Here is a 12,462-nt window from a genome sequence, read left to right as displayed (position 1 = left end):
TGAAAAAAATTCGCAGTTTCTTAATTTTTCCAAAATGACGGATTTCTTTTGTTTCAACCGAAGTTGTTGAGTTGTTGTTGTTGTTTGTTGAGATAAATATGGCGAATATATATCAAAAAATATAGAAAACATACGATGGATCTTGTAAAAATTGCGTATCTGGAGTACTTTAAGCTGTAATTACGTCATCGGGGGAAGTTATAGAAGCTTCATATGGCACTCCGGATATGCTCAGGGTGTCTACTATATAGTCCTGTATTCAAATATATAATATAAAGTTCACAGCGCCCACGATTCGCCCATAACCTTAAAATCGTATTGAAGACTGCTAAAGGAAAATCATTTACCAGTGATATCATTACCAAATATGCCATTTACTTTTCAATGGCAGTCTTCAGTACGATTTTAAGGTTATGGGCGAATCGTGGGCGCTATGAACTTTATATTATATATTTGAATACAGGACTATATAGTAGACACCCTGAGCATATCCGGAGTGCCATATGAAGCTCCTATGACTTCCCCCGATGACGTAATTACAGCTTAAAGTACTCAAAATATGCAATTTTTACAAGATCCATCGTATGTTTTCTATATTTTTTGATATATATTCGCCATATTTATCTCAAAAAACGTTTGGTATCGAGCGAACATCATCTTCTTAACATATTAGTGTCGAAAAGCCCGTAAAAAAATATTTGTTTGTATCCGAAAATAACGAAATTCTGGGTAAAACTCGTAAAAATGGATTTTGAGCTATATCTCAAGAACAAGAGCTGATGGAGAAAAATCGTGACCGGATTTGAAAATAGCTCGCCGATTTCATTTAGAAACAACAACAACTTCGGTTGAAACATTCAACTTTTTCAATTTTGTTGAGCAGTGTTATCAATGAAAAAATATCAGTCTGTGTTGGCGCATCAACGAATACACATGCGTGTGTGGGTATGTATGCACGCTTTGTTCATTTGATTGTTTACGAAACAGGCGTAAACAAAGAAACGAACTTCTACAAGAGTGCGTACATGTTGAATTTGGTACTTTAAGAAAAAATAAATATTTAATCATATTTTGTTAAGAAAATTAAATATATTTTTTAAATGCTAATAGAAAACACATTAAATTTTAGTCCTATGCAGTTTTTTTGTACAAAACTTCAATTAGTTTCTTTAAAAAATAAGGATTCACTCAGCTCTCGCCATCAAAATTACAGTGTGAGGAATACACCCCAACAGAACAGCTTTAGGTGTGTTCGATACACGTGAGGTGCAGAGGTAAATGCCAGAACATATCAGAAGATTTGTTTTTGATCATCAATTATTGTCTTGTCGTTTTGACAAGTTGATGGTGGCCCAGAACGCTAAGACGCCGGCAACCTTGACACTCAGTTGTCGGAGACTTACGTTCGAATCCTAGCCTGGCTCATGCTGAAATTATTTTTTATTTTTGCCTTATTAAGGCAAAGGTCATTTATAGTGATATTTAATTAATTCTCTTTCGAGTTGAGCTGTTAGACCTTAGATATACATTGAAAAATTAGGAGTCTACCGAAGTCCCACGCATCCAACCATTACGCTACGTTTCACGGATGGTTAAGCCGATCTTCAGGCGTATTAGGATGTTTTTGTAGCAGACGAAGGCAATGCTTCGTAATTAGTATATATATCGCACTTCATTAGATAAATGCATATGCGAAATTATGTCAGTTAATTGAAACTCCAAACTTTTCCTATAGTCCTGCTTGGTAATCCCATTTTTCAATGTTCACAAATACTATGGTAAGTTTTATTCCTACGTCATTAGTAATTGCTCCTCTATATCAGAAGATTTGTTTTTGATCTTCAATTATTGTCTACTAACGTTTTGACAAGTTGATGGTGGCCCAGAACGCTAAGACACCGGCAACCTTGACACTCAGTTGTCGGAGACTTACGTTCGAATCCCAGCGAATAAGGCAAAAATAATTTCAGCATGAGCAAGGCTGCCTTAATAAGGCAAAAATAAAAAAAATAAATTTAATGTGTTTTCTATTAGCTTTTAAAAAATATATTTAATTTTCTTAACAAAATATGATTAAAAAATTTATTTTTTCTTAAAGTACAAATTCAACATGTACGCGCTCTTGTAGAAGTTCGTTTCTTTGCATGGTGGAATAAGAAGGTGTTACGTCAAATCCATGGTTGAATAAGAAGGTGTTACATCAAATCATACCAAACGCCAAAATTGTTCACAATAACACATTACGGTGAATTGCTTGTTTACTTTCTGTATTTGATTTTATTCACAATAATGCATTTTGACAACTTGTAAGATAATCAGCTGTTTTTCCCGTTGTACCTGGTTTATTGTGCCATGATCAAATCACACCAAACGCCAAAATTGCTCACAATAACGCATTACTGTGAATTGCTTGTTTGCCTTCTGTATGTGATTTTATTCACAATAATGCATTTTGACAACTAGCGTGATAATCAGCTGTTTTTCCCGTTGTACCTGTATTATTGTGCCATGTTTCTTTGTTTACGTCTGTTTCGTAAACTTACATACCCACTTACTCATGTGTATTCGTTAATGCGCCAACACAGACTGATATTCGGGCATGTTCTGGCATTCCCCTCTGCACCTCACGTGTATCGAACACACCTAAAGCTGTTCTGCAACACACTTTACACATAGTTGGGGTGTATTCCTCACACTGAAATTTTGATGGCGAGAGCTGAGTGAATCCTTATTTTTTAAAGAAAATAATTGAAAATTTCTACAAAAAAAATGCATAGAACTAAAATTTAATTTGTTTTCTATGAGCATTTAAAAAATATTCAATTTTCTTAACAAAATATGCGGGCATGTTCTGGAATCCACCGTGTATCCATTTCACATCACACATGCACTTCACCTGTGAAAGCAATTGATGTTCTGTATTTCACGTGAAAAGAGCTTTCATATTTCACGAAAGAACTTTGGAAAGCTTAATTACAGCTTTCAAACTTTATCATTAATAATGAAAAAATATCAGTCTGTGTTGGCGCATCAACGAATACACATGCGTGTGTGGGTATGTACGCTTTGTTCGTTTGATTGTTTACGAAACAAGTGTAAACAAAGAAACGAACTTCTACAAGAGCGCGTACATGTTGATTTTGGTGCTTTAAAAAAAAAATATATTTTTAACTCATATTGTGTTAAGAAAATAAATATTTTTAAATACCCATAGAAAACACATTAAATTTTAGTCCTATGCAGTTTTTTGTAGGAATTTGCAATTAGTTTCTTTAAAAAATAAGGATTCACTCAGCTCTCGCCATCAAAATTACAGTGTGAGGAATACACCCCAATTAGGTGTAAAGTGTGTTGCAGAACAGCTTTAGGTGTGTTCGATACACGTGAGGTGCAGAGGTGAATGCCAGAACATGCCCGATGATTTAAAAATGTATTTTTTCTTGAAGTACTAAATTCAGCATGTACGCGCTCTTGTAAGAGTTCGTTTCTTTGTTCACGTCTGCTTCGTAAACAATCAAAAGAACAAAGCGTACATACCCACACACGCATGTGTATTCGTTGATGCACCAACACAGACTGATATTTTTCTCATTGTTAATGATAAAGTTTGGAAGCTTTCCAAAGTTCTTTCGTGAAATATGAAAGATCTTTTCACGTGAAATACAGAACAGCAATTGCTTTCACAGGTGAAGTGCATGTGTGATGTGAAATGGATACACGGTGAATTCCAGAACATGAACGATTCACTGCAACTGAAAATAACTGGTTGCTGAAAAATAGCCGGTTCGTCAACGGAGATTCGCAACTTCAGTTCAAGGTTGCCATATATTAGGATGTTTTTGTAGCAGACCAAGGCAATGCTTCGTAACTAGTATATATATCGCACTTCATTAGATAAATGCATATGCGAAATTATGTCAGTTAATTGAAACTCCAAACTTTTCCTATAGTCCTGCTTGGTAATCCCATTTTTCAATGTTCACAAATACTATGGTAAGTTTTATTCCTACGTCATTAGTAATTGCTCCTCTATATCAGAAGATTTGTTTTTGATCTTCAATTATTGTCTACTAACGTTTTGACAAGTTGATGGTGGCCCAGAACGCTAAGACACCGGCAACCTTGACACTCAGTTGTCGGAGACTTACGTTCGAATCCCAGCGAATAAGGCAAAAATAATTTCAGCATGAGCAAGGCTGCCTTAATAAGGCAAAAATAAAAAAAATAAATTTAATGTGTTTTCTATTAGCTTTTAAAAAATATATTTAATTTTCTTAACAAAATATGATTAAAAAATTTATTTTTTCTTAAAGTACAAATTCAACATGTACGCGCTCTTGTAGAAGTTCGTTTCTTTGCATGGTGGAATAAGAAGGTGTTACGTCAAATCCATGGTTGAATAAGAAGGTGTTACATCAAATCATACCAAACGCCAAAATTGTTCACAATAACACATTACGGTGAATTGCTTGTTTACTTTCTGTATTTGATTTTATTCACAATAATGCATTTTGACAACTAGCGTGATAATCAGCTGTTTTTCCCGTTGTACCTGGTTTATTGTGCCATGATCAAATCACACCAAACGCCAAAATTGCTCACAATAACGCATTACTGTGAATTGCTTGTTTGCCTTCTGTATGTGATTTTATTCACAATAATGCATTTTGACAACTAGCGTGATAATCAGCTGTTTTTCCCGTTGTACCTGTATTATTGTGCCATGTTTCTTTGTTTACGTCTGTTTCGTAAACTTACATACCCACTTACTCATGTGTATTCGTTAATGCGCCAACACAGACTGATATTCGGGCATGTTCTGGCATTCCCCTCTGCACCTCACGTGTATCGAACACACCTAAAGCTGTTCTGCAACACACTTTACACATAGTTGGGGTGTATTCCTCACACTGAAATTTTGATGGCGAGAGCTGAGTGAATCCTTATTTTTTAAAGAAAATAATTGAAAATTTCTACAAAAAAATGCATAGAACTAAAATTTAATTTGTTTTCTATGAGCATTTAAAAAATATTCAATTTTCTTAACAAAATATGCGGGCATGTTCTGGAATCCACCGTGTATCCATTTCACATCACACATGCACTTCACCTGTGAAAGCAATTGATGTTCTGTATTTCACGTGAAAAGAGCTTTCATATTTCACGAAAGAACTTTGGAAAGCTTAATTACAGCTTTCAAACTTTATCATTAATAATGAAAAAATATCAGTCTGTGTTGGCGCATCAACGAATACACATGCGTGTGTGGGTATGTACGCTTTGTTCGTTTGATTGTTTACGAAACAAGTGTAAACAAAGAAACGAACTTCTACAAGAGCGCGTACATGTTGATTTTGGTGCTTAAAAAAAAATATATTTTTAACTCATATTGTGTTAAGAAAATAAATATTTTTAAATACCCATAGAAAACACATTAAATTTTAGTCCTATGCAGTTTTTTGTAGGAATTTGCAATTAGTTTCTTTAAAAAATAAGGATTCACTCAGCTCTCGCCATCAAAATTAAAGTGTGAGGAATACACCCCAATTAGGTGTAAAGTGTGTTGCAGAACAGCTTTAGGTGTGTTCGATACACGTGAGGTGCAGAGGTGAATGCCAGAACTTGCCCGATGATTTAAAAATGTATTTTTTCTTGAAGTACTAAATTCAGCATGTACGCGCTCTTGTAAGAGTTCGTTTCTTTGTTCACGTCTGCTTCGTAAACAATCAAAAGAACAAAGCGTACATACCCACACACGCATGTGTATTCGTTGATGCGCCAACACAGACTGATATTTTTCTCATTGTTAATGATAAAGTTTGGAAGCTTTCCAAAGTTCTTTCGTGAAATATGAAAGATCTTTTCACGTGAAATACAGAACAGCAATTGCTTTCACAGGTGAAGTGCATGTGTGATGTGAAATGGATACACGGTGAATTCCAGAACATGAACGATTCACTGCAACTGAAAATAACTGGTTGCTGAAAATTAGCCGGTTCGTCAACGGAGATTCGCAACTTCAGTTCAAGGTTGCCATATATAAAGTAATTTTGACAACTGGCAACTCCACTCAACGATAATTGCTATCGATAATCGACCCCTAAATTAAAAGTCTTCAAATCACTGAAAGTCGTCCTTTAAAGTACAGTACACATGGTCAGTTTTGAATGGCGATTTTTTGCAATTATCGATAACTTTCCAACCGTCCAGCAACCACAAAATATTTTGTGGTTGCATTATGAATGACAAAAATGAACGGCCACACTAGCAAGCAACAACAAGGCTGTCATTAAAAACTGACAATGTGTACCCAGCTTAATGAATGAACCGAAAAATCAATTCAAAATACATCCCATACACTACAAAGAACTAATGCAAAGTGTGTGCTCAAGAAGTTAATTAGACAGCATCTCACTACACCACGCCCTTGTAAAAATCATGACTTCTTTCATGTAAAAAGATGTAGTCCGAAATCACTTGCACTCATGATTCAACTACATACTTCTTTGGCTACAAACATTTTCCTAATGCATTAGCAGAAATTTCGATATATTGTATGCAGCTATTTTTTTATCGCAACATCCGATGTACACTTCGGCAAGAAATGTATTGCAAAGACCAAAATTGTAGAAAATTTCATATTATTTGTTCGTTTATGGCAACATATTATGTAAAAACAAGTAGGAAAAGCGTTAAGTTCGGTCGGGCCGAACTTTTTATACCCTCCACCACCAATTTCAGGCATTTCGGTGGATTAATGTGGCCACAACCTTCAAAAAACCGAAAATCGGAAGGTACCGTTCTATGGGGGCATATGATGGCGTGGACCTATACATACAAATTTCTGGGGGAAAGTTCTATACCCCCAACGAAGACTAAATACCAAATTTCAGCCATCTCGGTGTGATAATGAGGCCAAAACCTTCAAAATAGCGAAAATCGGGAGATATCGTCCTATGGGGGCTATATCAAAACGTGGACCTATATAAACATTTTATGGTAGAAATATTTCTTAGCCTCTGGAAACACAAAATACAAGGTTACAACCGATTCTGTTGTCAAATGGGGCTAATACATTCAAAATATATAAAAATGTCGCGTACTTTATATGGGGCGTTATATAAGGGCTATAACAAAACGTGGACCTATATAAACCAACTTTGGTAGGAATGTTTTTTGGCCTCTGGAGACACAAAATACAAAGTTACAACAATTCGGTCGTAAAATGGGACAAATACCTTAAAACGACGATGCGTCACGCGTCATTTTGTATGGGGGCTATACGAAAGCGTGGACCTACATAGCCCGCTTTCAATACCAAAAGTCCTACGTACAAATAATAGATTTTCCCAAAATGCCATCCACCTACGTAAATCCGTTCGGACGCTAGAGTGATTTCCACAGACGGACGGTCATAGCTATATCGATGTAGAATTGCACGCTGATCAAGAATATATGTATATAGCTTGTGGGTCTACAATGATTATTTCGAGTAGTTACAAACGGAATGACAACCTTAATATACCCCCATCCTATGGTGGAGGGTATAACAAATCTCTTGCAATTAGTCCTCAAAAAATATTCCGTCTAAATATACAGAAATGTGTATGCAGTAAGACTAGTGTAAGCTGTATCTACATGATGTGATTCGAAAGAAAACGTGTCATATGATGTACAAAATACATGCTATATTCACGTCTAACTCAAAAATGTTGAGTCCAAATTTCGAAATAAAAATACAGGCTGCTACTTACATCAGGGGACTGCTATATTGGGGGTTATTCTGAACGAAAATTCCCCGCGAGTTTTTGTCTTTCCGCCGCTTCAACTTAAGGGAGAAAGTGAGAGAATTCACGGGGAATTTTCGTTCAGAATAACTCCAATTAATGTATGGAATAATAAATACCCTGAAGATGGAACCTGTCTGGAATGTGTGAGAGCATATTATTATTTAATTTTGGTTTTTTTACTAGGATTGCTTAATAACTCCAATTAATGTATGGAATAATAAATACCCTGAAGATGGAACCTGTCTGGAATGTGTGAGAGCATATTATTATTTAATTTTGGTTTTTTACTAGGATTGCTTAATAATCCAAATCCTAAACACCTCCTCCTTTTTCATCCGGGCTTGGGACCGGCAATGGCGGAGTTAAAAACATTTATTGGTTTTTTATTTGGTGTTATGTTATTTGGTTTTTCATCCGGGCTGGATACCGGCAATGGCGGAGTTAAAAACCTATATAGGTTTTTTATTTGGTTTTTCTTCCGGGCTGGATACCGGCAATGGCTTAAATGGTTTTTAATATTTTTTAAATATTAATAAATAAATATAATAAGTAAACATTAAAATAATAATAAAAAATATATATATATATATATATATATATACATATATATATATTTCTAACTATGTTATTTCTTTTTTGAAACTTTCTTCTACCCAATGCAAATCTTGATTTATATATGGTTTAAGTATAATTATCATATCTTGTCTTGCTTTTGTGTATAGCAAATTGCCTAAGATTGGAGAACCGTGAATTCTTTTTCTAAATTCCGTGAAGAATTCCTCTATCACGAAATGAGTAGAGAAATTATTTATGGAACAATTTCCATTGTCTTCTAAATATTCGTACATTCTAGCTATAGATTTACTGAATTGCAATGGTTGGTTCATAATGTGGGATTTCATATACTCTAGTTGTTGTATAAATGCAATAGCACTATGCAAAATGGCGAACGGCGGGAGTTCGCGAAAAATTTTCATTTCAACGTGACGCGTCAAGGAGTATTGTCGGACCAGAGATTTTTTTTGTGATTTCATATATTCAGTGATTTTATTAATATGTCGGTAAGTGTAAAGTGTATCTTAAAATGTAAATAGGCCATGTTATAGACAGACGGCAGAGTTAATTTGCATTAAAAATTCCTTAATTCGAATTAACTTTTTCTCCGCATTTATGAAACAGCTGTTTGTGTTGTTTGTTTGTACCCAGCAGACCATTTCATGAAGTTTTACAAAATTGATTTTCATTAAGAATGTGGATAATGCACGAATTAGTTTGAATTAAGTCAGTTAATGCAAATTAGCGCTGCCGTCTGTCTAGGGTATAAAACTTACCAATTAATTACAAAAATAATATTTTTTTAATAAAAAATTAATTAAAATTTTAATGTATTATTAGGGTGGAAATACTCATAACCATTTTACAACTATCAACATCACTACTTTGAAAAATAAAAAAAAAATTGTTACAAATGGTGCCATAGGGGGGTTTTACAACTTTCAGGCTATTTTCTCGCAGAAGTATACACTTGGCCCTTAAAAAACTGGTATCGTCATAATGGGGGCAGCTACAAGGAAGTGGCTGCGACAAAAATCAAAGCAATTAGTAGGTCTTAAAGTGAACTTATCCGAAATTTTGTTCCGAATGAGTAGACAAATATAGTCCATATTCAAACCTGATATACATATGGCATGTGTTGAACATCTTGGAACCTTATCTATGTCTGGTAGAAATTTCTTCGAACTTAAATTTTGTTTCGACAAATTATTACGAAGAATTACGACCGAATCGGCAGATCCATCTTTCAGGTTATATTCTACAAATCTGCCTGAAACATACAAAAATACCATAGTAGGATTTCTTGTATAATGTTGACAATTGTTTTATTTCACATCATTAAATAAAATATTATTTACATAAAAAGCAGCTTATGAAATATTGTAAAATTTATACAAAAATAGAAAATTCTTTAACAATTATATATGTATGTTGGCATTGTAGTTGAAGGCATATTGAATATTTAATATGCCTAGAGCCATATTTTAATATTTTTCATTGTTGAAATTGCTCTTTGAATTGTTTGTATTCATCTTCATCTTTAAGAAAATCAACCAGACACATTGAATTGACACGACAAACGACGTCTTTTTGCCTTTTTCCAATTATCATTGGACATTTTCCGCTTTCCTTTCAATACATTATTGCTCTGTTCCTTTACGTACCTGAGGTTACCATTTCTTACCATTTTTAACCTGTAAAGTGTTCCCTTACTTTTAATAGCATACAATTTATTGGCATGTTCCTTTACTTTTGAAAATGGTAAAACCGGCAAAAGTAGCAAAAGTTGTAAACTGCTACCATATGAATTGTATGGTGTCTGAAGTAAAGGAACGTTTTTCGAGTAAAAAGTGGTAAAACTTGAAGATTCTAGCACGTAAAGGAACAGGGCTTATATGATAGCAGTTTACCACTTTTGCCATTTTCTGCCACTGTTACCATTTTTAAAAGTAAAGGAACAGACCATATTTGAACTAATACGGATTAGCTTTAGTTTAGTCCAATTTACATATGCACATTAAATTATTTCGTTTTACGAAATCCTAGAATCAAATGAAGTGTATTTACATCTGTTTTTTTTTTGCGTCATTTGCTTACACACACAATCGCACATACACACTTATACAATAACACAAATACACGCACACAATATATTTATTCTGAAAAATAGGAATTTCACAATACAAATGTGTATCAAATAACTTAAATTAATTCCCAAAACAAAAAAACATAATATTTGCAAGTTTTTTAACCATTTATTTTCACTTTTGTCATCGTTTGAGTATTTTTGTTTTTCTACAACACACACAAACAAACAAAGACATCATAAAACAGTTGCATTTTTTGGTAGTTTATGACGAAAAAGCTGGGTTACGTATAATAGTATGGTGTTTTCGTGCGTTGTTTAGAATAAATGACGCAGCTATCGTCATTTATTTTTGTATGGCAAATGACGCAAAATATTGCCTGTTTTAGCAAATAAATGACGAATCAGCTCTAAATGACGAAAAAGTTGCTAATGTAAATTGGACATTTGCTTGATCCTGATTTGGCGCCAACATTATTAGAATCTGGAGTCCATAATGTAACAATACTTCCCCACCAGCAGTTATCAGTACATTTACATTGGCATCGTAAACACTTTCACGTACTATCTGTTTGTTGCCATCAAAATTGGCAAATGGTTGAAGTTTTTTATTTTGATAATTTCACTGAAAGTATAACGTTTTTATTTTAATAATATGCCTGTATATATCTAGAGTTTATTCTTACCCCTTATTAAGATTTGATCCTGTCAATAATAAATATGCATTAAACTGCATTTTGCGTTTTATTATTTCCGTAATTCAATTCTGATAATATACTGATCATATACTTTAAAATCATTTGTATGTAAACGTTTTTATGCCTACAATTAAAAGAAAATAAATTTCATTAACTTCTTTGCGTTTTTTAAGGTGTTTACTAATTAATTGATTTTTTGTTTTGTTGTTGTTTTCTATTTTGACGGAACTAACTGAGTTCTGTCAACATTGTTATTTCTGTCAAAATATGCCGCAAAATATAGAATTGTTGGGCAAAATAAATGAATGAAAAGTGAATGATTCAACAATTTTAATACAGCAGATAAATAGAAAATTTTCTATTCTATTTCATTGCAGCTTAATTTTTTATTCATTGTTTTAAATTGGCGAACAAATGTAGAAACAAAAATGAAAAACGTGAGGCGGATTTTGTTAACAAAGAACCCCCACAAACGAGAAGAGTGTCTTTTTTGACAGATATATCTGAGGAGAGATTTCATTTTGACGGATCTAACTGAGTTCTGTCAACATCTTGCTTATACAGTGGCACAGAAAAGTATACATACACCCGAAAAAATTCAGTTTTGGCTAAATCGTTGTGTTTTTTACAGCAACAACTGCAATGCATTTTGTATGTAATTTGCACCAAGAATTCCGCGGAATCTATTCACTTCCTGAGAAATCTGAGGGGAAAACGTGCATTTATCGACGTTCAGGAAGGTATATTACGCACAAAAACATCTTCAAAGCTTTCTAGGGTCTCAAGATTTGCAATCTGAAACTAATTGTGTGCTTTTTATAAAGTACAATACCTAAAAACCCAAAACATTAAGCAAGGGTCAGCTTTAACGAGGTATATAAGAAATTTGACCCTAAATAACGGCATTTGACCCCCAAAAATTATTTTCTTTTCTCTAAAATATATCTCAGACGCACAGAGACATTCGCCAAAACCAAAAATGTATAAATTTTGCTACTAATTCCATAAATTTTACGATAATACTCGTATTTCCTTGGGGGTATGTATACTTTTCTGTGTTGTGAAAATTGAATTTCTTTAATTGTATTAAATATGCGCATTAGATTAAAATAAATTTGTGTAATTATGGTTATTTTGCCACCAAGGAGCCACAAGGAGCTGTAAAAAACCCAACGATTTATCCAAAACTGCATTTTTGTAGGGTGTATGTATACTTTTCTGTGTCACTGTAAATTGGTGGAATAACACATAAACTATTCCATTTTTCAGGATTTTGACCTACGTGAATTGCTTTCGAAGCAATATTAGTTTGTACCAATTGTTGCTGGAAGTC

The sequence above is a fragment of the Musca autumnalis genome, unplaced genomic scaffold (assembly GCF_047663935.1).
Source record: "Musca autumnalis isolate F117 unplaced genomic scaffold, ASM4766393v1 scaffold_3, whole genome shotgun sequence".
Lineage (NCBI taxonomy): Eukaryota > Metazoa > Arthropoda > Insecta > Diptera > Muscidae > Musca > Musca autumnalis.
The sequence above is the reverse complement of the archived record's forward strand: the minus strand, read 5'-3'. Positions refer to the sequence as shown.